The sequence below is a fragment of the Colossoma macropomum genome, unplaced genomic scaffold (genome assembly GCF_904425465.1).
Source record: "Colossoma macropomum unplaced genomic scaffold, Colossoma_macropomum, whole genome shotgun sequence".
NCBI classification, from domain to species: Eukaryota; Metazoa; Chordata; class Actinopteri; order Characiformes; family Serrasalmidae; genus Colossoma; species Colossoma macropomum.
Genome location: NW_023494789.1, coordinates 15132562 through 15159859, shown reverse-complemented (window position 1 = coordinate 15159859; position 27298 = coordinate 15132562). Strand labels below are relative to the sequence as shown.

General features: G+C 38.1%; 1 protein-coding gene across 2 annotated transcripts in view; it reads right to left on the bottom strand.

Annotated features, from left to right (window-relative positions):
- lepr (leptin receptor) overlaps positions 1–22882 on the bottom strand; it is a 67858-nt gene extending 44976 nt beyond the window's left edge. For both annotated transcript variants that reach the window (XM_036570254.1, XM_036570255.1), the window contains exon 1: positions 22748–22882. The gene's annotated coding sequence lies outside the window, so the exon portion shown is untranslated. The remainder of the gene's footprint in view (positions 1–22747) is intronic.
- Between the last annotated feature and the right edge of the window lie 4416 nt (positions 22883–27298).

The window sequence follows — 27298 nt, the reverse complement described above, 5'->3', positions numbered from 1 at the left end:
TTAATGCACAGGTGTACCAGGGTTGAAGTCCAGGGGCCCCGAGTAATTTAGGGCCTCTGATTGGCTGTTTTTTGCTTTGTTTTTAAAGAGATTTCTTTATGTCCCCTCCATTCATCTACAAACATGCACCAATGATTTATACACATCATTCATGTCCATGCCTGTTGATTGGCAGCTGTATTGTATGTGGAGTTGCAGGTATGTCCACCGAGTCACTGGTGGGTCCAGCATCCAGCTGACGCATTTCTTCATGAACATGTGCAAACATACATGGTTGACCTTCATTTGTGCTGAAAATGTGGTCATCAAAATCGTTATCAGACATTGTTTTGATTTTCCAAGTACATTAGCATAACTTCTCTGCCAAGTTACCTTACCGTCTGTGTGTTTAGGAATTAATGTAACCTCACCTTTGGTTGTCTTGCTTGAAATGATACCACACCTTGTGCTGACATAAAATTGGTTCTGGTTACTTACAATGGCTGCCATTCACCATTCACCTGTATGTAGAAGTTTATTTTTGTTTTTATAGACTACAAAGTCATATAGTGTTCTAAACCACATCAACATGTCTGTGAGAAACAAATAAAGATCTGGGTGAGTTTTGAGCAGGGTGAGAGATGCTTTTTGGCATGTTTTTATGGAGATGTGTTTGGTGTCAGTGTAAGACCAGTGCTTGTTAGCCATGTTAGCCTAGCATCTCCCGTTGCAAACTAAAGAAACATACGTCAGATACACAACATGTCTAGGCTAATCAAATGTAAGTGATAAATCACATTAATTCGATTTTTCCCCTGAACTATTCCTGTAACCTGCTCGTTCTGCCTGGGGCCACATGTGGTCATGAGCCCTATGACTGCGGTTAAAGGGGTGAGCTGGATGTTGAGGTTATTCTCAGTGTAGGATACAAATATGCACCACTGATTATCTTTATACACATCATTCGTGTTCGCGCCTGTCGATTGTCTGAATTTATTCAAAACATAAGCTCTGATGCTGATTGGCAGCTGTATTGGGTTCATTTGATGTGAAAGTATAGTAACATATAGTAAAAAAATAGAACTTACAGTGCAATGTGTGACAGCAGGCCTCAGAGAAAAAGCTCAAAAAGAAAAAATAAAACAGTACCTTACAAGACCATACTTTTATTTAGAAAATTCCCAAAATAACAGGATTTTTTTAGTTCACTATGTGTGTTATCATCATTAGCTACCCCACGTGTTAGCTCTCATAGTCATGTTAGCATTAGGCTGACTGCTGTCTTCTTCAGCAATAATGTGGACTGAGTGACATTTTAAGGAATGGGACATTATTAAAGACGTTTCAGCCAAGAAAAGGAGAAGAAAGAGAGAACGGTAAGGTATATTTACAGTTCTGCAGTGTCTTCCTCTTGTGTGTTAAGATGATCAAGTGATAGACTGTAAGTTAACTTGTTGTAGACTTCCGTTGTTTTGGTGATGTTAATGACTCTATAAACTCTACAGAAATCCCACAGCGTCATACGGTAGAAGGTGAAACATGGCGTTAGCTGAGGCGAAAAAGATGATTAGCACTTTAAACTGACTGCTTTCTCAGAGTAAATTTGACCCCTTTCCTGCCTGCGGTTTTTAGTGTCTTCGGGACACTTTGTGTCATTCGGTGTGCATTGGTTCTGCTTCATTGTTAGCCAGGTGACTATCTCTTTCCATGCTAACTAAATCTGGTGTAATTTGCCCAGGTCAGTCGTGCTGAATTATATTGGTTGTATGGATTTTTAGCTCAACAATAGGGCCCAAGACCACAGCCCCAGGGTGTACGACCAGGCTAAAAGAACTTTTCGCAGAAAAGTCTAAATAATATTATCAGTTAGCCCAGATGCAGTTGATGATCAAAGACAGGCTTAACATGTGTAGTTTACAACAGGAGATGCTAGGCTAACGCTGCTTACAAACACGAACTTAGACAACCTCATCTGGGTAACTAAATGCCAAAATCTTAATTTATTTTTTTCAAAAATCAAATCAAAAAGCTACATACATGCATTAAAAATAATTTAGCCAGTAAATTTAGTAAAACACATTTAAGCAAAAACCGGAACTACATTATCACCCACAGAATGACCCTCTTAGGGGTGATATTCCACTTTCAAACTAGGCTGCAAGGAGCGTGAGGGACGTCAAAACATCACTAAGCAGGTATCCCACTGTGTTTGCTAGCTGTGACTCCATATCTGTAACATGGATAAACGTTGCTTTACGCAGTTTGACTGTAGAAATAAATAAACGTCTTTTTTTTTTACAGTCTTCAATGGCATCAATAGCTTCCATTTCCCACAGCAGAGACACTCCACCTGCCACTTTTCCCACAAATAAACCCAATTCTTGTTGCTATGTTCACCGAGTCGCTAGTGGGTCCAGTATCCAGCTGACACAGCTGAGTTCTTCATGAACTCGTTCAAAAATACATGGTTGAGGCTCATTTGTGCTGAAAATGTGGTCGTCAGACCCTTACCTTTAGGAATTAATGTAACCTCACCTTTGGTTAAACGCTAGAGGGCGCTCCTGAGCGAGTCCAAAATGAATATGTTAAGATGGAGCATTTTGGCAAAATCATAGTTTATAAATGCTTAAACGTTGTTAATGTAAAAGAATACGTTCATTTCCTAAACACAGAACAGCAGAAAAACAAACCTTTTAATACTGCTGTTATATTTTAAACGCTTTTGAACTCGACTTATAGAAGTTTAAAACGGCACCACATGAACATTCATGACGTTAGTGAGGTGTGAACAGTTAATGAGCTGCTCCACTCACCAACCAATCAGCACTCAGTAGCAGTAATGTTAGCGTCCTGCTGCCCAAAAACTAGAAAAAGGAAACCATACAGGTGAGTTTTCTTTGCTTTTTTAATGAAATACATCCTTCTAATTTCTGAAATTTCTGTTCTGGGCAAGTGATTAGAAACTATTTTATTTTTTTTTAGCTGTTTAGTTCCATTCGCCACTCGCGGGCGGCCTCTGGCGTTTTGCAGTCATGTTTTTGATATAACAGGGGAAATAGGAAGAGGCCAGGCTCCTCATAAACCGGCATTGGTCTTGTGTAAAGTGATACCGCATATTGTGCTGAGGTAAACGTGGTTTGGGTTACTCACAATGGCTGCCATTCATCATTCACCTATATGGAGTTTATTCTTGTTTTTATAGATCACAGTAAGTCATACCGGGTTCTAAACAACATCGACATGTCTGCAAGAAATACAGATCTGGATGGGTTCTGAGCAGGCTGAGAGACGCTTTTTGGCATGTATTTACTGAGATGAGTTTGGTGTCAATGTAAATCCAGTGTTTGTTAGCAATGTTAGCCTAGCATCTCCTAGAGTAAGTTAAAGAAGCACACATCAGACACCCAGCATGTCTAGGCTTGTCAAGCGCTAGTGATAAATCATGTTAATTTTCATATTTGCCCTGAACTGTTCCTTTAACCTGCTCATACAGCCTGGGGCCACATGTGGTTGTGAGCCCTATGATTGTGGTTAAAGGTGGAGGCTGGATGTTGAGGTTATTGTCAGTGTAAGATGGGTGTTTCCTCTGTCCCCCTCCCCCCACCTCTCTCTCTCTCTTTCTCTCTCTCTCTGCCCTAGCCTGCCCTGGTACAATGAGACTGCTCATGCATATCATAAATTACGGGTGAATCCTCACAGCCCCACATCACCTTCCTAGCCTGCATGTTGACAGTGTGTAGGATGGTGATATATCAGATGAGTCACCACGCTGCAAAGGTGAGCCTTTCTCTTATCATACTATACACTGAAGCCGTATTCACCTTCAATACCCAGCAATGACGTGACTCAGACATTTTCAGTCCTTTAAGACAAAGTTGTCTGACCGTACTGTCTTATGTAAGTCAAATCAAGACTTCAATATTTGAACTTCTTTTCAATGTGTATTCATGTACAGTACTGTACATATGTCAGAACTCAAGTAACCATTTTATGTATTTAGTTTTCAGTATGTACATTTTTCTGCATCAGAGAAAAAACAACACTTATTTTTAACAGAAAATGACAGCCTCACAAGCAGCTTCTATGTTTCTTAAGTACGTCTTGATCTTCTCAGCAGTGTGTATGTGTCAGGGTCATTATCTTGCTGTAGAAATAATTTCTTCCCAAACAGATGTTTTCCAGAGGATATGATGTATTAAAATTTGTTTGTATGTATCAGCATTCACGATACCTTCCATCAAAAACAAATTCCAGACAATGATGTACATTCCCAACCGTGCACTGATCCCCCACCATACTTGACAGCTAAGCATCTTAATAGATTTTCTTCTCACAGTGAACTGATGGACAGAAGCATCTGTGAATTTTTTCAGATTTGAAGCAAGATGGGGGCTAGATTTTCTCCTCTCTCTCAAAGATGAAAGCCATATGTACTGTTTATCTGATGGGGCAGTTTTGATGGTCTACCAGGTCTTGCATGGTTGTTAGGAGTCCCATTTTCTCTGTATTCAAGAAAATTAAACTCCATGTTTGGGAAGTCCTGTTTCTTCACTTGTTTTCCTCTGACTTTCCACTTCAATTGAATTGTCCTATATGTGATCTCCTCAGAAACATCTCCTTTAACCGCTTAAGAAACACATCAGAAAGAAATCTGTAAGGCAGCTGAGGTGTGTTGGGGTAGTTGCTTGTGTGAATGTTAGTGTTAGTTTGTGGGGGAACATAATGTCATTGATTGCTTTGGGAGTGGCTTTTGTTGGGAGCTGTAACTGCTTGGCTCTAAGACTGGAAGGGAGAGTTAAAGTTGCAGTAGAATGCATAAAAGGAAAGAGTAGATAAATTACATACTGAAAGATTTGATATTATACTTTTGTGTAATTTTCCGTTAAATATATGTTTTCTGAACACTGAAAAATGAGTAGCTTAACTGCTGTTTTGACTGGAAATAATGTACAAAACAATGATCTCTGACTCTGCACAGTACTGTATTTATTATGTTATATTAGTACATAAAACACAATTGGACAGGGTTTAGAGTACTGATTGCTTTAACTCACTTGAGCACTCAGGAGTTACATAAATGTTTACTGTTAGTGTACACTGGTTCAGTTTGCACTTGCCTTAGTGTTAGAGTGGTTTATAGTTCTACACTAAATATGGCTGTTGTTCTCATAGACTCATTATAGGAACATTTCAAGCTTATTCAGTCTGAAAAAGAGAATATTGCGTATTATAATCTCTCTTACTAGATGGGTTTTTGTACAAATGCCAGCTCTTTTTCCACTGCCAAAGCTGAACACTCATAGATCACTGTGTATCAGGCTGTGTCCCTGGAAACTCCCGAATAGAGTGATTCACCTTTAATCTATTTACTTTCTAACGATACAGAGAATGTTCAAAAGACTCAGAGGACCTATAAAAGTTATAAGAACCAAATATTTACAGATTAGAAATAAGCGAGCGTGAAAAGAAGAAGAGATAAATGAATCAGTTTGCTCTTCTATTTTAGCGTTTGGGATAATTACTCTGGGTACAAAGTTATTTGTAGCTGTGAACTGACTTGAACTGAGAGGAAGGGAGAGACTGAGAAAGAGAATCCTGAATGCTGCAGAATGCAATCCCTCTGTTCTCCAACTGGCAGATGACATCGCCACCCAATAATCACTATCAGGTTAAAGGTATGACATCATTCAGTAAGTATGTCATGCGCCTGAGGGAGCTCACATGTGCTGTGCTGCTAAAATATTCAAGGTCTTCTCCAGTGTTTATCCTAGATCTCAGCCTTCTACTGGATATTAAATGAAAGGGAGTTTTTTTTTATTATTTATTACCCATGCCCATAAAGACATGTACATGTATAACAGTGATCTATGAGTCATGGATAAAGAAAGGCCCTCTGCTTCTATAACAAACAAATATGAACCCTGTCAGCTATTGATTATTTCTAGTGAAAATCACAGCCAAGAAAAGTCTGGAGGAAGCTTTTACAGCGCACAGAGGACAGAAGGAGATTCATGGCCTGTGACAAGCAAACGTCACCTCTGCATGCAGAGAATGCAGAGCACTTATTCACTCATGATTGAGAAGTATATTCCAAACAGGCTGTAGGCAGCTAAGATGAGATCTGCCCCCACTGTGTCCTTTTGCCTTTGAAAGCTAATGTTACTGCATGGATTATGGAATACAGTTAAACATATATTTTTTATGATATTTTTTAAAAAAGAAAATGGAATAATTTATAGAACTGTTAAAAAAGATTTTTTTTGGCTTGGGGTACTTCACATTTTAACAGCATGCAGCAATAGGACTGCAATCTGCAGTGCAATCAGTGGGAGTATATGAATACACATTAGACATCACCATAGACATCATCATCCAGGCTTGAAAAAACATGAACAAAGCAGCCATCTATGCATTTGTTAGAAAACAGACAATTATGAAAATAATTACATTTATAAAATCAATCACTTGGAATTTCAAATATGATGTGAATACAGTGTCCTTGCAGATTGCATCTCCATTGTTGCATGCTGATTTTATTGTTTCATAACAAAACATATAGCATCTAAACTGGTTTTATTTATGAAAAAAGACGTTCCTACAGATTGTGAACTATACACACACATTCAGAGGGCTTTAGAAACCTGGCCTTGCTATGTGATGTGTGCATGAAAAAAACACATTGATGTATGGCAAACAACACATAAAGCCAGTTTCGTTTTCCCAAAGGAAAAAGAAACAAAGTCTATAATGTAGTTAGGAAAAAAGTATTTGTTGCCTTAAGGCAACACCATGCAGTAAAGGGTTAAGAAGTTGTTCTTTTTTTATTGCCAGCTACTCTTCACTTTGTGTGATTCTTTCATGATGAATGGTCAATAAAAATGTTTAGAATGAAATGGAATAAATCCGGTTACATTAAGTTACATAATTTTTTTAAACGTTTTTTTAAAGTAATTTTATTTGTTTCTTCTTTGTCTGTTATTGTTTCAATTTACTGCCTTTTCATTTCTATTCCAATTTCCCTTCCCTTCTATTCCCAATTTTATAGCATTCATTTTTGCCCTCACTCTCTTTGTAATTTAATGTTTTATTTCTGTGAAGCACTTTGAGCTGCATTTCATGTATAAAACATGCTATAATAATAATAATAATAATAACAATAATAACAATAATCACAATAATAATAATGGCTATCATAACAGGACTGCAAAACACTTATTTTACCCAAATGCTGCAGCACTAGTAGAACTCACAGATGAGTAACCAGGAAAGAATGTACAACAGACCATCTCATTACAAACTGAGACACTCACCAGACACCAACCCACTTAACAGTAGTCTGTGAAATGCTACATTGTTGCATTTTCAATCTCTTGGTTACATCTCAGTATCTAATTTAAACTGTGCAGACCCCCTCAATCACCACCCGCCTACCAACAATATGCAAGGTTTGAAAAGGTCAGGAAATAGATTTAGTCCTTTAATTTTGGAAATGACGCCATAGCTTGCAGGCAGCACTCTGACACTTAGAGCTCTAATAAGACATCTTTCTAATTAACCCCCACGGCCATTCAGACTGGGGGCAACACCACGTCCATCACTGCTGGCCCACGCATGCTCAGCAGGGAATGGTCAGAAGTCAGTGAATGTAAAGAAATCAGTAATACTTTTGGGTTTATATGCACTAATCTTAAAATTACGTTCTGAGATTGTTTTCTTCATTCACATTATATTGTATTTGTGCCTGTGAATGTAGTCTGTCAGTGGGGGAAATCTTATCTTACTCTTTCTGTACACTCACAAAAAGACCTTTTTAAAGTGCTGTAAAATCCCTTTCTCTGGTTGTTATACATATATATTGCTGTTGTCAGAAGAAAACCTTGTATCTCCATTTTTGTCGTATTTCAGTTTATATATATATGTGTGTGTGTGTGTGTGTGTGTGTGTGTGTGTGTGTGTGTATGTGTGTGTATGTATAGAGGTTTTAGAGAATTTAGGAATGTCACCATCTACAGTCCATAACAATAATCTCTTGTATAAAGGGCAAGGCCAAAAGCATCTAAATTCTCTCACTACAAAGCCAAACTTTTATTTTGCATTATCGTGCTAAAACAAGCAGGAAAAAGTTAATAATTTAAATATTAAATATTTTGTTTTTGTACTGTTTTCAATCAAGGAAGGATTTCCTACTGGCCCAACTTTATGTGTTATATGTTCCATATTTTAACAGCCAAAAACGCATACTTTTCTAACATGGGTTTGAACCCCGCTCTCTAGTGTAAAAGGCTATAATGTTGCCTTTTATACTACTTCACTTCTAAAATCCAAGAAGTTACAGCTCTATCTAATTGCTGTTCAGACACATGGCTCATTAGCTTCCCTCATTGCCATCAGTTTGAATGTTGATCAAAATAACCATATTGTGAAATTGTGCTTTCTTAAAAAGAGAGTAAGAGTTACAGAAGTGACTGACCAAGTGGGCACTTGTACAGTCTGAGGCTAAAAGGGCAGGGGCTTAAGTCACTCATGGGGTCTATCTGTGCATATGTCTGATCCTTACCTTATTATTAAAGGATTTTCACAGTAACTGCATTTATAGAATTGTATACTGTTGTTTAACACTTTGATACTGCCAACTTTGGTGCCAGACTTCTCACTGTATTTTGCAGATTTTTTTCTTGACGGTGTGCTAATGATAAATGTCTTATGATAGATGGCATTAAGAGACACTGAATGCACAATGCAGATGTGGCTAGGCACCGATATGAAAACAAGGTGTAATGCAAGCATAGATATTAATTTCATAGTTGTGCTAGCACAGTGAAAACTGTTGTGAGGACCAATGTTCCTTCTAGCCATGAGATCATATTCATTCCTGCTTTTCCAGTCACCTCTGCAGAGATACCAATTACAGACAGCAAATTCTTTCCAGAAATCCTGCAGAGAGAGCACAGAGTAGAGAGTGTAGAGTAGTTTCTCTCTCTGTTTGTGGAAGGTATTCATGTTCACTTTCCATACCCTTTTTTCAGTTGGCCCTCTGCTATGTTGCCTGCTGCATGAATGGGGTTGTGTTTAAAGGCCTTGACCAGTTACAGACTTAACTGACACACTGACCAGTGCTCCATTACCGTAAGTATTTTTGATACATAAATTGGTCCAACTATTTAGTAAGGCACATTTACGTTAGTGGAAATGAAATTCACCAGCGTTTTTCCTCCTCTCTCCTATAAAGTTAAATAAATAATGAAAAGTAAGTGAAAGAGAACCTACACTACATTTTAAAAGGGCCTTTTTGCTGGCTATACTGTGATCAATGGGATTTCTTTGGCATACATTCTTTAGTACAGGGGTCGGCAACCCAAATGTTAAGAAGAACCATTTTGTCCTTTCAACAAAAATCAAACCACCTTGGGAGCCACAATATTTTATGTCTATTTTATTGAAGTAGCATTTTACCATCTTGGCTGTAAATATGTCTCAGTATGTGCTAATGCCCTAGTATAGGCATGATAATATAATATAAATGAAAATGCAGACTTACTTTGCTCCACTTTTCTCATATCTCTGGCAGGAAACTTTTCCACAAGAATGGAATAGTTGCTTGTAAAATGTCTCTCAATGTTCGTTTTTTTAATGAGGCTGAAGTCAGCTTCTTATTCGCATCTTCTTGTTCTAATTTTCCATTTCACCTTAAATGATGCCAGAATGCAACGTCCGCACCATTCGAATGAGAAACTGACTGATCTCGTTGCAGATTAAACATATTAGGAAACCATTTGGAGTGCTAATAGATGCAAATAAGTCCATTAGTTTCCCAATTATTGATGTTCATCTTAAATCTTTCTCTTTGCCTTTTCGTTAGCTACTAGGTCCGATAGACGTTGTCCGTGTTGCTATGCGACCAGCAGTCTGTGCACCAACTTTCAGGTTTAAAGGTTGATGAATTAGCAGTTAAAGGCTACCTTAACTCCAACAATTAAGACCATGTATTGTTAAAACTGTGTTAGAACGATCAGCTGAGCTTTATTTTATTGTAAAAAAGGATTATTTTATTCTTTACCAAAAAATCTAATTCTGCTCAAGAGGTCCTTTGGAGATTTGCCATAGAAGAACCACTTTTGGTTCTCTAAAGAACCTACATTATGTGGAAATTCTTTAAACTTGAAAAAGATTCTTTACGTTTGCACATGGTTCTCAAACCAGTCCCCAAGCACCACCAGACAGTCTGCATTTTTGCTCCATCCCTAAGTGTTGGGACTTGGGAACCAAAAGTGGCTCTTCTGTACCAGGTTTCGTCATCCAGCAGATTGCAGTCCAGATGTAGATGCAGCAAAGTATTTCAGTGCATGAAACTGAAAACTTGAAAATATTTCTGAAACAAGCTATAAACATTACCTTCAAGTGTGTATCTAAGAATTTAGGGGTTAAACCAACAGCCCACCTCAAATGGTACAGCTGATTGCAACAGCAGCTTAGTCTTGCACAGTGGATAGAGTTTAGAGGAGGCTGTTTGTTCTCATTTCCCATTCCACCTTAAATGATGTAGCACTTACATTCAGACGCAGGTGCTAGTGTGAAACTGCATCATTATTTAAGGCGAAACTGAAATTCTAATAGGAATCTAACATCAGCCTCAAGGGATTACCATATCAAAATCAGCGCTATGAATCTAGTACCGGCTGACACAACGGGCATTGCTCTACGGAATTCATTACTATTTTGTACAAACCCAATTACAAAGTTGGAACAGTATGTGAAATGGCAATAAAAACAGAAAGCAGTGATCATTAAAAATCTATTTTACATGCAAATTGAAAATTGAAAATGGTACAAAAACACAATTTTTGATATTTTACCTTATTGGCTTCATTATTTTTGTAAATATATGCTCTTCCCATATATGATGTCTGCATCACATACCGGAAAAGTTGTGACAGGAGCACATTTACCACTGTGGTACATCATCTGTCCTTTTAACAGCACTTAATAAGACACAGACTGATTCAGTTTTGAAAGCGGAATATTTTGCCATTCTTCTGGTACACAAGTCTTACAAGACAGGACCTTATTCTGAGCTTGAATAGAGCACCACACATGAAGGGAGACTAGCACTTGCACTATTGTAACGTGCAGAATGTGGTTTGGCGTTGTCATGTTGAAATAGGCATAGGTGTGCCAATCCATTTCAGCTGAGCCAGAGTTCGGAGAAGTCGCCAGCATTTCCAGACATTGTTGACATATGACTTTCACTGTGCAATACAGTCTTAACTTGCATTTGTAGATGCAGTGATGGGCAGTGTTTGACAACAGTTTGTCAAAATATTAACAATTTTTAATGCAGTGCTGCCTAAAGGGTTGAAGGTCATGGGCATTCATTGTGGTTTTTGGTCTTGCCCTTACACACAGAGATTTCTCCGAATTCCTTGAATCTTTTGATGATATTAAGCACTGTAGATGATCACATATAAAAAATCTCTTGTACTGTTTTTGTTCAATAAAAGTTCAAAGTAGATTTATGAATTGCTGCTTTCTGTTTTTATTTGCTTGGTACCAACTGTCCCAGCTTTATTGGAATTGGGTTAATGTTACCGATGTAGCATTTTGCATATGTAGACCATGTAAAGATGGACAGCAGCATCAAGAACTGCAAAAGAACATGGCACCAAGAACACAAGAATAAAAAAGCCACTTAAGCAGGATGAAGACATACCTGAGCAGGTGGGCAGTGAGAAATGCTGATCTTAGCTTACATAGCTAGCATTAGTTTGCAGCATGTTGACTGTCATTATTATATCATGTTTAACATAAAAAAGAAAGATTTCACCAGTTTTCATTTTATCACTAGCTATCTGTCTTGGTTATGTCAGCATATAAATAATGAATAAGAGTAAGAAATTAAGAAAGACAATGCTGTGTGCGTGTTTGTAGCAGGAAAAATTCATTTAGAGTTTGGGATTGGCTGGACTACATCACGTAACTCCTGGTGTGAAAACAAGTCCCACTCCAGCCCCACATCTGTTACAGTTTATCCAATCACATGCATTTATATAAACAACTTAGCCTAAGGCAGCTCATGGGAACAGAGACTACCTACAGAGTGGTTCTCAGACTGGTCCTCTAAGACTCCCAGACAGTCCAGATTTTTGCTCAAACCCAACTCACAACACAGAGGAGAGCAAAAACATGAACTGTCTTGAGGTCCCTGAGGACTGATTTGAGAAACACTGACCTACAAGGCTAGATATCAGGTCAGAAAGCAAATAATTTCACATATTTTTGTATATTTTTTCATTTTATTTACTATTTCTTATTGGGGTAGTGATGTGTGAATGTGGCTGGTTATAAAAAAAGTTGATGAAAACAGTGTTTAAAAATGAATGAACAGTGAGCTCTATGTGTTTCTCCCCTTTTCAAGATCAAAACCAATGTGTCTCTAGGGTTTGTAGCGCTCGTCGCTGCACCACTGCACAACAGAACAGACACTTCTAATCAACCCACTTGCAAAATTCAGTTCTGAAGAAAAATAAAATAAAATAAACATGAAAGTTTTACTTTTCAAAATTTTTAGTTTTTTCTTAAAAACAACTTTAAAATGCTCATTAGATTATAAAGTTCAAAATAAAAGTTTATCAAAATATATTTCATATTTGTTCATGTCTTATTTTACTTTACTGTTTAAGCATTTAAAAGTAACCATTGTCGGCTTCCCTTATGTTAATTTGTTCATCCAGACCTTTGTAAGCAAAACTTTGGTGTAACTGGGCACACATTTCACACATTTTAGTTGAATATCTCTGTTCTATGGCATCACTCCAAAGAGCCTTTTTTGCCACCTTTATTTTTACAAGTGTAAAGTCACATGACTTCACTCTTGCATAAGTTGTGGTTTTGGCAAGAAGGTATAATAGGAAGTTGCCTCTTGTGACATACGCACCACCCAGAACGACAGCTAAAAAAATCCCAGAATACAATGAGCTAAAACTTGCTTCTCTCTTTAATCCAACACATTGTGAAATTCAAGCAGCAGGCCAGCACCAGCACTGTCAGCACCTGAACTAAACTCTCTGACCTGACTGATGATATTAAATTTGGTTCACAAGCACTGAGAGGCCTAGAGAGTGTGACTTTCCTCCGAGCAGAAGAGAAACAGCATCTGGAAATTACATCTTGCCTAAATGTTAATTCCAATTTACAATCAGTGCTGACGTCATAATAGGCAATGAGCTCAAATTCAATGTGCTTACTTTGGAAAACGCTGCCATTTTAAGCAGAAGGTTAAAGAGAAACAACATTATTGATCAAATTCTTTATTAGTTTTACTCTGAAGCATAGCACTAGCACGTTCCTAATGAAATTTCTACTGCAGTAATTAAGTGTAGAGGTCTGATAGATTTGATCGCTATGCTTAAGCAAAAATAATGACACTTGAGTAAAAGAAGAGACGTAGCTGTGTGAGTGATATGCGAAAGACAATTTGATACAGAAGGCCCAGCCCTCTCCAGGCAGATGTCCACTTTCTCTTATTACACAATTGTCTCCAGGGATGTGGTGTGTGTCGCACGTTGTGTTGAGCAATAAGAAATCTGGGTCAGGTCGGTAGAAAGCCGTTACTAATGGCTTTAACAGGACTTGTTAGAAAAAGCTTCTGGCAAATTTGGAGAAGATTGTGCACACAAGCACATGACTCGCTCTCATCAAGAGCATATGCTGTTTACATCTCACATGGAAGACTATAAAGCCCTGGCAGAAGGTCCAGAAGGGTTTCAAAGGTCTGCCAGGGCAGAGGGACATTGACGTTAATGCTTACCTCATCACTGGAGGAGTCTTAAAATAAATATTTATATATTCAAATATTAAATATTAATATACAGCATGTGCATAAGTTTTGGCACATTTTAGTTGATCAACTAATGTCTTTGTACCTTATTTAACTCATTAGGCTTTGATTGAAGCCCGGTGTAGATCATTCCAGAGTGTAATAAATGATGTGGCTCTTCTTCTTCTTAGGTTGTTGTGCTTACATTCAGCAGCCATTTAAGCACTGACTGATGATCTGAAACTAAAGATAGTGGACTCATACAAAACAGGAGAAGACTGGTCAGGTATGCAAAGCCCCCACATCACTGCCATGGACCTACAGGATTATGTGGCTGGCACCGGACGGGACAGTGATGTACTGGCCCACCGTGCAGTGTTGTTGCACAAATATCATCTACATGGAAGGGTCATCAGAAGCTAACCTTAAATGCGATCTCATCACATAAGTTAACATCTGAAGTATGCAAAACAACATCTAGATAAGCTAGAGGCATATTGGAATCAAGTGCTGTGGATGAAACAAATATTTAGGTCTTTGGCTACATTCACCAAAGGTATGTTTGGAGATAAAAAGACAAGCATTTCAGGAAAGGCAAAATCTTGACTTCTTTGGAGTTCCATGGCAGCCAGTGGACCAGGAAATGTTGCAGGGATAGTGATATGAAAGGATTCTACTAAATATCAACAGATCCTGGAAGCCAATCCCTTAAGAAAATTAACCATGGATTTACCATGGTAGTACATAGACACTATTATTAGAGCATATTTAACCATGAATCTACCATGAACTACTGTGGTATCTTACGGTAGCCAGGTTTATACTATGATTCTGCAATGGTTTTACTATGGTGGTTTACAGTAACTATAATTCCTATATAGTTAACCATGAATTTACCATGAACTACTATGGTATCTCACAGTAACCATATGTATACTGTGATTCTGCCATGGATTTACAATGGTAGTTCATATTAAGTATGGTTACTGTACAGTTAACCATAAATCTAAAGAGATTTGCTATGGTATCCTATGTTAACTATGTTTATATTATGAATCTGCCGTGGTTTTATTATGATTTATAATAACTATGGTGACTGTATAGTTAACCATGAATCTAAAGTAACTAAAGATACTATGTTAACTTCTGGTAAAAAAAAAAAAAACATGCCAAAAAACCATGATACCATACCATGGTAAAACCATGATAGAGATACCCTAGTGACCATGTTACAGTTTTCTTTCTGCCAAAAAACCATGATACCATACTGTCATAGTTTCTCACTGATACCATGCTATGATAAAATCATTGTAAAACCATGGTTAATTTTTGTAAGGATTCTCCACAGTCAGTGAAGAAACTGAAGAAAAGTTTGGATTTTACAATAAGACAATGATCCAAAACATACAACAAAATCAACCATGAACTAAGTTTTTTACTCTGGTTGTGGAATGGCTTTCGCCTTTCTCAGACTATTGAAAATCTGTGGGTAGATCTTAAATATGATATACACACAAGATAAAGCTATGAGCCTTAAAAAAATCAAAAAAATAGAAAGACTGTTAGTTTGCTACAAGGAACATTTGGAGGCTGTAATTTCAGCCAAACAGAGGACAGAGTTACAAACTACTGACTGAAAATGTGCCAAAACGTATGCAATTTAGCTAATAAATCATTATTGTGCATTAAAATATGCAGAAATAAGCCACATTTAAGTTTTGTTCCATGCAGATGTTGCGTTAAGTTGTTTTTACTTCAACGAATCAACAAATTGTGTAATTTGGCCAAGGGTGCCCAAACTTTTGTATACAACTGTAGGTGTCATCTTTGACAAAAGATAACGTGAACAGAGAACTTTGGCCATGCAAACATTCGTAGATATGGCCTGAAGTGTATTGTTGATCAATGAGCCATGCACAAGTGATGCATGCTCAGCTCTCCTACCCAAAGTGCTTTGAGTCATCCCTCTAATTTCTTTCCAGCTACCTCAATACGAACCCACTGGCCCCTCCAGACACCCATACGCACACACATTCACACACACCAGGCTTACTGCGTCACACTATTTTATTGTTACGCCAGAAAGGCATCAGGCCACATTAAGGTAATGACAATAAAGGACACAGACTCTTGGCAAAGACACAAAACACAAGCTTGACTCACTAGTCCCTCTGTCATTCACAGCCATAGGGCATTAGAACGTGACAATGAAGATCTGGACTGGGTTCGCAGTCTTCAAGTGTGGACTGTACCCACACAAACATGCGTAAACAAAGCGAGTGAATATGGCTAGTGGGTGGAAATTTAATTACAAAGACTTGGTGAAGCGTATTCTGTGATACTGTGATAAAACCTGGGTTTGATCTCTTCACTGTTCTTTTATCTTCAAAAAGAAGCATACAACCAATAACAGACAGGGGAACTAACAAGACCACAAATTAAGCATTAATTCAGGGAAAAAAGAGCTATCCAAACGGAAAATGTTATCAGGTAAGTGTTTGGCTTCTTATTTGGGGTTTCACAGAAGAATTTCAATTAGTCTCTGAGCTGCTATTGTTTTCACATGAGACAAGAACAAACAGCTTTTGGAATAAACATGGCCAAGACCATTATGTTCCTAAAAGATATTTTGACTCAAAACAACGCCACTGTTGAGAAAAGAAGAAAATGTAATACAAAAGCCATATTTGTAATATGTAAAAGTCAGAGGCCACCATTCATTCATGTAATTTCCAGCCAAAACGCCCATTAAGTAGTTATATATTTTTTTAACATTAGATAAAAAAAAAAAAGGTATTTAGTGTGTCCACTTTTTGCCTTTAAAAAGCTTCTGTTCTTTTTGACAGATTTGCTTTCGATTTTTTAAAGAAATCTGCAGGAATATTTTTTCCACTCTTCCAAAGCACAGACTTAGAAGTTGGTTGTACTTTCTGCTTAACATAACCCAGTAATCCCAAACACATTCAGTGATGTTGAGATTCTTGACTCTGGGGTGATCAGTCCATTGTTCTGAGATCATCAGCAGCTTTGTTGATTTGCCAGCTTATTTATTTTTTTGGTCTGTTGTCTTTTTGCAGTAATGGCTTCTTGACAGCTTGACAGCTTATGACTCATTCTACTGTCAGTGCTTGATGTTTGTCTTTGAAAACTGCTTGTGCTTGATTTTATACACCCTTTAGCAATGGATATGGCTGAAACACCTGAACTCAATAATTAGGAGGAGTGTCCACACACTTTTGACCACACACGTGCACACACATTCAAAAATCTGAGACCAATGGTGAAAAGTTGAAAATGCTTCATCTTGCATTCCTTTCCAACATAAGTTTTTTTTCTTACAAATTATATTATCAGCACAGCAATTTGAGTGAAAAGTTGAATGTTTGAAGGTTTACATGAATTTCAGAATTTCTTAGCAATTAGTACATCTCCCTTTTTTATTTTAACGATGGTCTGCACTCAGCTGGGATGAACTCCATAAGTTTGCACAAAAGCCTCTGATCAATTAATCAAACCCAGTATAATACACTAAAAAAAAGCTGACCATAACCTGACCAATGGCACAAATTTGCTATAATTTGAATAGTGAACTAGAAATAATGAAGAATTTCAAATATTTCTTTATTTTAATTCTTACAGCTTTCTTTTACATTTTTCAAGATTCTAAAACATTCTGTTATATAATATAATGTATAATATCCAGGTTTAAATGTAAAAAAATACCAAATTTTCAAAGTGGACTCTTTTGGAATACTTTTGGAATACATAATATACACACACACATACTCATAGCTTTAAAGAGTCATGCTTTCATATGCACTGGGAGGCTTAACACCAAAATCTTCCCTCTTGTTTACACCTCTACACTACTAATTATAGCCTCCAAAACTCCATCACTTGTGCATGAAGTGAAGTGAGTTTGGGTAAATAAGTGCTTAGCATGACTTAGATTGGAACCAGTGCTTTTCTCTGTTTTTCTGTATGAATCATTATTGGTGTTTGTTCAGTTTAGCCGGTATGGATAATGGTCTGCCATACAGGTGATCATGTCACAATCAGCTCATCATGAACTTGGCCATGACTAATAGAACTCATACATCATGCACATGGACCATGGCATCCCAAATTGAGTCCAGATTTAGTTTTATTTATTTATTTTGCATGTCTAACAAGTAGTCATCCTCTAGTCCTTCATCACTGGTCACAGGACATTGGTTGGTGGACTATACTCAGTCTAGCCGTGACACTGAGGTGTTTAAAAACTCCAGCAGCACTGCTGTGTCTGATCCACTCATAGCAGAACAACACACACTAACACACCACCTATGGTAACTGTTCTATTTGATATTTATTGTTACATGTGAAAAGAAGCTCAGTGGAAAATATATTTGGGTGATTGCTTTGTTTGTTTTGTGATCTTGCCAGATAACATTGCTGATTAGGGCTGTTAACCTGTTGCATGAACATAGAGACTGGATTATTCCTTGTAGGCTAATGTTCTCTACAAGTGTCACATGGTTGCATTTAACTACCTATCAACCATTACAGCTGCAATGGCCATTATTCCAGTTTGCCCAGAATTGCTCCAGCCTACAGAGTTTATTCCAAGACCCAAGTTTGGAGGGTTCATTTCAAAGAGCTGATTTGGGCTCCACTCTACAAGGACAACATAAGACCTCAAAGTAATCTATCCATTGCAGGACCTCTTTGAGAGACACAATTAAAACCCACTCTTTTGTCCTGTACCCCACCTGTCCTAACGGCTTGGCCTTAATGGCAGATGAACAGTGGAGTGTCCCTTGAATAGAGCAAGGCTGGCTTAAGAGCATGTTGTATGATTCACTAATGCTAATTGACCATTAGAATAAATCAGCATGAATCTTCCTGGAACTGCTGAACAACCGTTACGCCCTGTCCAACAAAATCACTCTGTATTCCCAGCTAACGGACACACAGGGCAACCACACCTTTTGTGCTGGGGTCATTAGCATTAGCGCAGTGAGGAGAACCAGAGATAAACACCTGAACCCTGTTTCTTAGTGTTGATAAAAATTCAAATAGGTGTCAAATCATCGGTTCTAACCAGAATCAACCGTAAGAACTTCTGATTGTTTCACAGAGATTAATTAATTTAAATAGTCTAGACTCAGCATGTCTTTGTCTTTTTAAAGCCACAGTGATGAGACAGGGTGAACAATAACCTGAACTGTTTGTTTCTTATACAGGAGCAAATAACTAAGATGTAAAAAGCATTTAGTCTGCTATGTTTTTGCATTTTTAAATGTTTCTTCCAACAGTCATTCCATCCAGATGGTTCACTTTTTTGTTTTTGTACCATTCATACAGCTCTACAGCCTTCGGTTAGCCTTGAAGGAATCCACCTCAGCTTATATACAGATCAGCAATAACAACCAACCAAATCCTTGTTTCTACCATCAGTGTCCATTTTATCAACTCCATTTATCATTTAGGTGCACTTTGTCATTCTATAGTTACAGACTGTAGTCCATCTGTTTCTCTGCATGCTTTGTTAGCCCCATTTCACCCTGTTCTTCAATGGTCAGGACCCCCACAGGACCACCACAGAGCAGGTATTATTTGGGTGGTAGATCATTATCAGTGCTGCAGTGATACTGACATGGTGGTGGGGTGTTAGTGTGTGTTGTCCTGCTATGAGTGGATCAGACACAGCAGTGCTGCTGGAGTCTTTGAATACTGTGCCCACTCACTGTCCACTCTATTACACACTCCTACCTTTTTGGTCCATCTTGTGGATGTAGTGTCAGAGACGATAGCTCATATATTTCTGCATAGTTTATGTTAGTCGTCCTCTAGTCCTACATTACTGGTCACAGGATGTTGGATGGTGGACTATTCTCTGTCCAGAAGTGACACTGAGGTATTTAAAAACTTCAGCAGCACTGGTTTGTCTGATCCACTCATACCAGCACAACACACGCTAACACACCACCACCTCGTCAGTGTCACTGCAGTGCTGAGAATGACCCACCACCCAAATAATACTTGCTCTGTGGTGGTTCTGTGGGGGTCCTGACCATTGAACAACAGGGTGAAAGGGGGCTAACAAGGTATAAAAGGACACAGAGAAAAAGATGGACTACAGTCTGTAATTGTGGAACTACAAAGTGCACCTATATGGTAAGTGGAGCTGATAAAATGGACAGTGAGTGTAGAAACATGGAGATGGTTTTAATGTTATGGCTCATCAGTGTATGATTCATGTGCTTGTTTGCCTGCATGCATAGGCACAAAGCAAGATGTGCTTTTGACTGTCTCTGAATAGAAGCCAATTAACAGCCTGTTCTGAAATACAGGCTTGGTTAGTGAAGAAGGAACACTTGATACGTCCAGTGCTCTATCTCACTTCCTCATTACAGCACTGCAAAACAAATGTGCTCCAGCAAAACACTGGCTGTGAAGGCCATGAACAAACAGGTGATTTTAGCTCAACCTCTGTAAACCTGGGCTTGAGTTAGGCCTAATGAGGCCAATTAAGAGAACCAGAGGGTGAGAGAGTGAAATAGAGAGAGAGGTGGAGAGGAGTAAGGAGTGTGAGGAGAATGACAAATCCTCTTCTCCTGCCAGGAACATTCTGACATACCCCCCTAACTGACAGTGCCAGCTCCATATGATTGCTGATAGATCAAAACCTTGTGACTTCATTATTTTCTGTTTTATACATTTGAGAACACCAGCTGCTCTTTACATTGTGAGACCATTCATAATGAATGGACCAATAAAAATGTTCTATGATTTCATTTTCTTTTTTTCTCCTGAAAGGTTTGTGATATGAGATTTAGCTCCAAAAGCAGTCATATACAGCAACATAGTGCAGTTATACACTAATGGTTTATTCCCAGCACATTCTATAAGAACTACAGCACTCATACATTCACTGGTTGTCAAAAGTTTGGGGACTCCAAGCTAAGTATTTTTGTCGAAACAAGCATATTTTCTTTGATAGTTCTGGGATAAACTTTTGACCTGAGCCATCACATGAAAACTCACAAGTAGGTTCACTGGTCATTGGATAGTAAAAAAAATGCTATATTTGTGCAACCTCCAGTTTCTGTCACCACCAAAGAAATCGGTGTGTGTACATTTTTCTACGAACCACTTCACATCAAAACACTCTGAATGACTTTGCTTACATCCAACCTACAGAATTATGCAGAAGAGATGATAAATCAGTGTAATTCCCCTTCAAATATTTACTTAGTTTAAAGCTGCTCTTTATACCAAGGAAGATGCTTCGATTAACACATAGCTGAGAGTTCCAAAATACACCCAGATTATGCATATAACTAGCAGACTGAGCTACTATACATCCTTACTAGCAACTATAGCAAGTTGCTATACAGTGCCAAAAATGATGCTGCTCCATACCTGATGGCAGTGGTCAAAACCTGATGCATACTTCAATCTCTTTGAGCCGCCCTTCAAAATGAATTAAAGACAAACATCAAGACCCCTCTCCCTCTCTGTCCTGCCACCCAGTAATGACCCTAATCCTAACCCTAAACATAACCTAGTTTTAAAAAAGAAGCAAGTTATCCTACTCTCTGATAGGCAGTGTATATAAAGGAAAGAGGATTCAAATGAGGCTTTGTTCCTAAACACCCACATCAACTATTAATTGAAGCCATTTCAGTTGTGCTGTCATTGTAATATTAAATTTATTTTGTAGACAGACACTCACAGCTACATATGTTCTGTGTTCTGGCAAATATACAAAAATACAGGAAATCAGCAAATAATTTTTCACTGCACTGTACATTTTTCTTGTATTTATTTTTCCTCAGGTATGCTTACGACATCTGGAGAGCCGGTGTCCAGCACAGTTTTGTAGTTCCGCTACTCAAACCCACCATTAATCCTGGCAATTAATAGATGAGTTGAATCAGGTGTGTTTGAGCAGGTAAATCACTGCTAGACACTGGCCCTCCAGAATGGGAGTTGTGCATCCCTGTCCTAGAATTAAACAGACAGTTTTTGATATGATGCCTTTAAGACTGATGTGACTGATCTGTATTCTAATTGGCTGCCCTGCATTGTGCCTCATTCAAAAAATCTAGAATGAAACACTCCTTATAGCTTCAAGGTGAATGGGTGGGGCTTACCTGGTGTAGGCTGAATATGTGTAAATGTTTTGTTTTTTGTGACATCAAAAAGAAAACAGGGTTTGATGTGGTATGGTCAACATACAACATCAAACCCTTCTATTTGAAATAAGAGAGGAAAATCTGATTTTCCCTTGTATGGATGGGCCTTTTAAACAAAGCAATATTTTCTAACTCCTTGTTTCAGCTTTATAGCATTTTAAATTATAGGATCCTCACTTTGTTGTTCCAGAATCACAGGCTGTATCCTTAAGTAGCTTTTCCAGGGATCTGTATTTTACTTGAGTGTTTCTGTTTGTGGTAACATTTTGGCAAAATTGGTCATAATGAGCCCTTTTTTCTAAAAGAAGAAAAGGGAAATAAGACCAAACTACAGGTTGGTAACTTATTCATTTCATTGCTCTGCACCCACAGAGGCAAAATGGCAACCATGTCTAGTCTACCAGAGTTAGCCAGAGGCACGCATCCTGGTGTCCTGGGCTATCTTAGGCTAAGCCATCGTAAATGGTTAAATTATACATTCCACACATTTAAATGTTCTTCTGTAGTTCTTTTATAAACGTGCTTGAAATTTAATCTTTTTCAAGGAGACTTGAGACATTTGGAAATGGACAGATTCACACTTTAAACATCACTTCTATTTGAGTAATTCAAATGGAATTGCTGTACTTAAATGCAAGCGGTTTCAGTTTGTTTTCAGCCACTCCTTGATGAGAGGCTCGCACAAATACCAGACACTTTCATTTTAAGCCCACAGGTGAAAAGCGGAGAGCTTTAAGAGGCACTGCCTGCTGCAATAAGTGGAGGAACTCACCTTTTTCAGGATGTTCATGCTTCTAGTGAACAGAGAGGCTGATGAGTTTTGTGGTGAGAGTTCATGGTGCATGTTGATGAAGGTTCAGGGAAGTTGTCCTGGCACAGTTAATATGTAGACCCTGACTATCTTTCCCTCCAGTCTCCAGGCAAACAAATTGCTATTCTGAGGGTGGCTGCTAGAAATATACACCAATCATGAATCAGGATCAGTGTTTGAGTAGGTATGTGTGTGAGTGTGGAGGGGGAGAGAGAGAGGGAGAGAGAGAGAGTTGGCATCTACTTTTGGCCATATGCCATCGTTGTTGACTTGGTGACAGACACCAGGTTTTAAATTCCAGTCATAGTTTTTTGAACTCTACCTGCAATTTCAAGAGCAAAAACATTTAAAAAGTTCCCATTTCATAAAAAAGTAATTTTCCTCACTTTTTTGGAAATAAAAGTTTGATGTAGTATGTAAACATCGTTAAAGTTTCAAAACATACCATTGATGCCTCAGTCCATATGCGGAACTGAGCCTGCTTTGAATTCACTGTTTTTGTGACGTCACAGAAACCTTCACATTTACAGATATCTAACTATTCAGTCTCTAGCAGTTTAGCTCCACCCATTCACGCTGAAGTTATAAAGGGTGTTTCAACCAATACTGCCATCTGAATGAGGCTCAATAGAGGGCAGCCAGTAAGAACACAGACAATTTAAGCTTTAAAGGCACAGTAACAACTACAGCCTGTTTAATTCTAGGACAAAAAAAATTATAATGAAAAATCAGTTATGACTGGTTTGGGTAGATAAACCATGCAAGTGTTATGAGTGGACCTCGAAGAAAAAATAAAATACAAGAATAAAGTAAGATATGGGCCCTTTAAACTTTTAGATTTGTTGTTTTTAAACAACAAGGGCATTTTTGTTACTAAGGTTAAAGTTTGGTTATTTATAAAAAAAAATCCAAAATATATACATATAAAACCTGTGAGACATATATTTGACCCCAGATCCTGACATTGTAAAAATACCAACATGCCTATGTGTGCGTGTGTGCCTGTATGCATGTGCAGAATGTTTGGCCGGGTTATGCTGAAACTGGAGAGCAGCAAATCTGGTTTCAACAGTGACTCAGTGTGACTGTCCAGCATCTGTTTTGTTTCTTCATTTCTGTTTGCAGTTTGTTATCTACTCGATGGTGGGTCTGAGTAACACACTACAGTGTCTCCACTCAGCTCAGGTGTTTTGGTTGATTCTTGCTGACAGATAGAGATATGTCTTCATAGAGAGATGACAGCTCTGGCATCCTGCCATCCAGAGTAATTCTGCCTCAGAGACAAATAATGTGTCAATTGTTGGACACATTTTTACAAATAATTTATCTTACTCGCTTATCTACAATGTGGTAATGTGATTATTTTTCCAGTAATGAGCTAGTGTACATTGTAGTATACACATTATAGGAAATAGTGTGAGTATAGTGTACATTACTAATCACATTACAGTTACTGACCAAATAAGAATGGCATTACTCGCATTAACAGAGCAATATAATGACGCGATGCATTTAAAACATCAATTTTCTCTGAATCCATTGTTCATGCCTGTCCTTACCTACGTAATTTGTGTGCGCATGTTGCCTGTTTGACCAGAGACGTTATAAAGGAGGAGACAGGTCATTGGTTGAAATATAAATGGGAAAGCTCATAATGCTCAACATGGCGTTTGTTTACAGATTAAGCCCTACCCTTTGATAAAAAGAGCCAATCAGTGCACTGATTATGCTGCAAGCAGGGAAAGCACCCCCCCCCCCTTATTTTTGCAGGGATATTGGCAGGTCATTTAAATGATTGGCTGTTTTTTTTTTCTTCTTGACTAGACTTTTGTTTTTTTGTGCTTTTCATTTGGTACAGATTTGTGTGGTTTTCAAAGAGTAATGTGAAAATAACAAGTAGCAAGATTACTTTGTACAGCAAGTAATAAGTAACGTAATTCCATTACACTTTGAGAGCCATAATTAATAATTAGTAATTAATTATTTTTTTAAGTTACCTGGTAAATCCCTGAGCAGAATAATACCTTCTGGAGTTTCCATGTGATTGCAATGTGGTTCTCCTTAAGGATGAGGTACAGCCATGATTTGAACTGTGAGCATAGTTAGTTCTGGTTCTGATGTGTTGCTGCTGTATGCATTATTTAAAAAAGCCACAATTTACATTTTTCCTGTATTTTGTTTTTCTCCTGCAATTCAAGAATAATTCTTGTAATACTCCTGTGGTTTTGTTTACCAAAAACAGCCATAATTTAGGCTTATGCAACTATTTTCCAACCTCTCTTCATGCCTCAGACTTAAACAAGTTGCTTTGTTACTGTGCCTTTAAGACTAATATATGTAAATGACCTGCTGGCTGTTTGCCTTGTATAGTTTCAGCTGAAATGTGGAATAAACTGTTTAGTTTGACCTGAAATCCTCAGAGAAGAGGGGGAAAAAATCTATTTCGGCCACTCCTTTCTCATGACTGCATCTTTTGGAAGGCTGCATTGATAAGCTTGCTTCCCCAGAGCAAGGAGCAGCACAGCATTTAATCATTTTCTCATATCTTCCACTCCAGTAGTTTTGCTACAGAGTGTCTACAGCACATGTGTATAGCTCCAGTCCATGTGGGCCAAAACACTGCAGACTTCAGCACACTGCCTCATCAAACACACCTGATTCAGCTCATCAGCTAATTAGCAAGGCCTTCATGAACTGAATTCAGAGTGATAGATGAGGGTAAATGCTAATATCCCCAGCTCTTCGGCCTAGAAGGCCCCAGTTGACATGACTGCTCTACAGGAACAACACTTCTTATTACTTACATGTGAATGGGTAGGCTATATGTCTATAGGCTGAATGGGCATTCAAATCATTGCTCCATTCATCATGAAGTTTTCAGACAGTGTAAAGGGCAGCTGCTGTTGTTTTCAAATGATGTGGAAAAATAAAAATTGAAAAAAATGGTGATACTTGTTTGATACGTTGCATGTCAATGACATAAATCTTTCTCAGTAAATATTTAACACTGCAGTATATGTAGCTGCTGTCCAAAGAAAGATATGTATCTCCAAAATACAGAGATGGGAACAAGTCACTAAGTTGCAAGTAACAAGTTAAGTCTCAAGTCTTCGCACTCAAGTCCCGAGTCAAGTCCCAAGGTAAGATGGTTGTGTCTCGATTAAAGTCCAGAGTCAGTACAGGCGAGTCTTAGGTCGAGTCCCAAGTCAATAGTCCTAATCTTTGAGTCCTAAACAAGTCATATGCATTCTTCAGCTAATTTAAGGCCATAACACTGAATAATGGAAACAGTGCTGTAGCCTTTTAACGACAGCACGTTAGCAGTGTATGGTTGTATATTAATTTATTACTATAATTTTATTTATTTATTTATTTTTGAAACGAATCCTTTCACATGAACAGTAAGCGGCTGTGTGGAGTCCTGTCTGCAGTCAGACTCTCCATGTTTCTTTCACTTTGAGTCTCGAGTCTTAAGCCTGAAGTCTGAGTCAGAGTCCGAGTCATTCGTGTTATCAAAGTCGAGTCCCAAGTCTTTCTCGATTTTCTCAAGTCGCGTCTAAAGTCATCAAATTCTTGACTCGAGTCCGACTTGAGTCCAAGTCATATGTTTCAAGTCCACACCTTTGCCAAAATAGTAAGTTTATAGGAGAGGGCAAACATTTACTTAGCTTTTAATGTAAGTTAATGTAAAGAGAGTTTAGTCCATGTGATTTCTGAGCATTTCTCTTGGCCCATTCATTTTCACACAGTGTAAAGGACAGCTGCATTGTTCAAATTATGTATGAAAATAAAGTTACAGGTTTTCCTTTGGGTAGTGACGATGTACAACTTAAATACTGTGGTGTTTCATTTGGTGCACAAATACTATAGTAACATGAAAAAAAATCAAGGGGGATTGTGGCTTCAAATGCAGGCAGGGGTGGGTTGTTTTGTTTTGTTTGTTTGTTTGTTTGTTTGTTCTTTTTGGTGGTGGGGGATTCCAATACAACCAAGGCATGTCTTAATATAGTGGCAAAGGGGGAAACATCTTTAAAAACAGGATGGAATGAAACTTTCCATAAGCTATTTTGTAATCTCTCAGTTCCTTTTTACAGTCTCCCATGGCCTCCAAACACTAATCTATGAACTTTACTACTTTCTATTCTCAGTGGACAGAATCCAGCCATGCAGTTCATTTCATAGTTAGAAACCCCCTAAATACCACTGCCAACACCTGTTCATCCAGGCTCGTATATCGAAGAGGGGAGAATCCATAACATTTCCAATAAACTTCTCCAAATATATATATTATATCTATCTATAATTATTGCTTTCCACTGTGGCAGCTGCTGGGCTCTATCCTCTGTAACAGTAAGAGTGGATTTAGATGTGTCTATCTTTAGTCTACCAGGAAGGTGTTTCCATAGAGCAGTTCTATAAAATGGCAGGTATGGGCCTGACATTTGCGTCCCATGTGCTCCCAGTCAAACATTTAGAAAAAATATTCTGTTTATTATCGCAAAATGATATCAA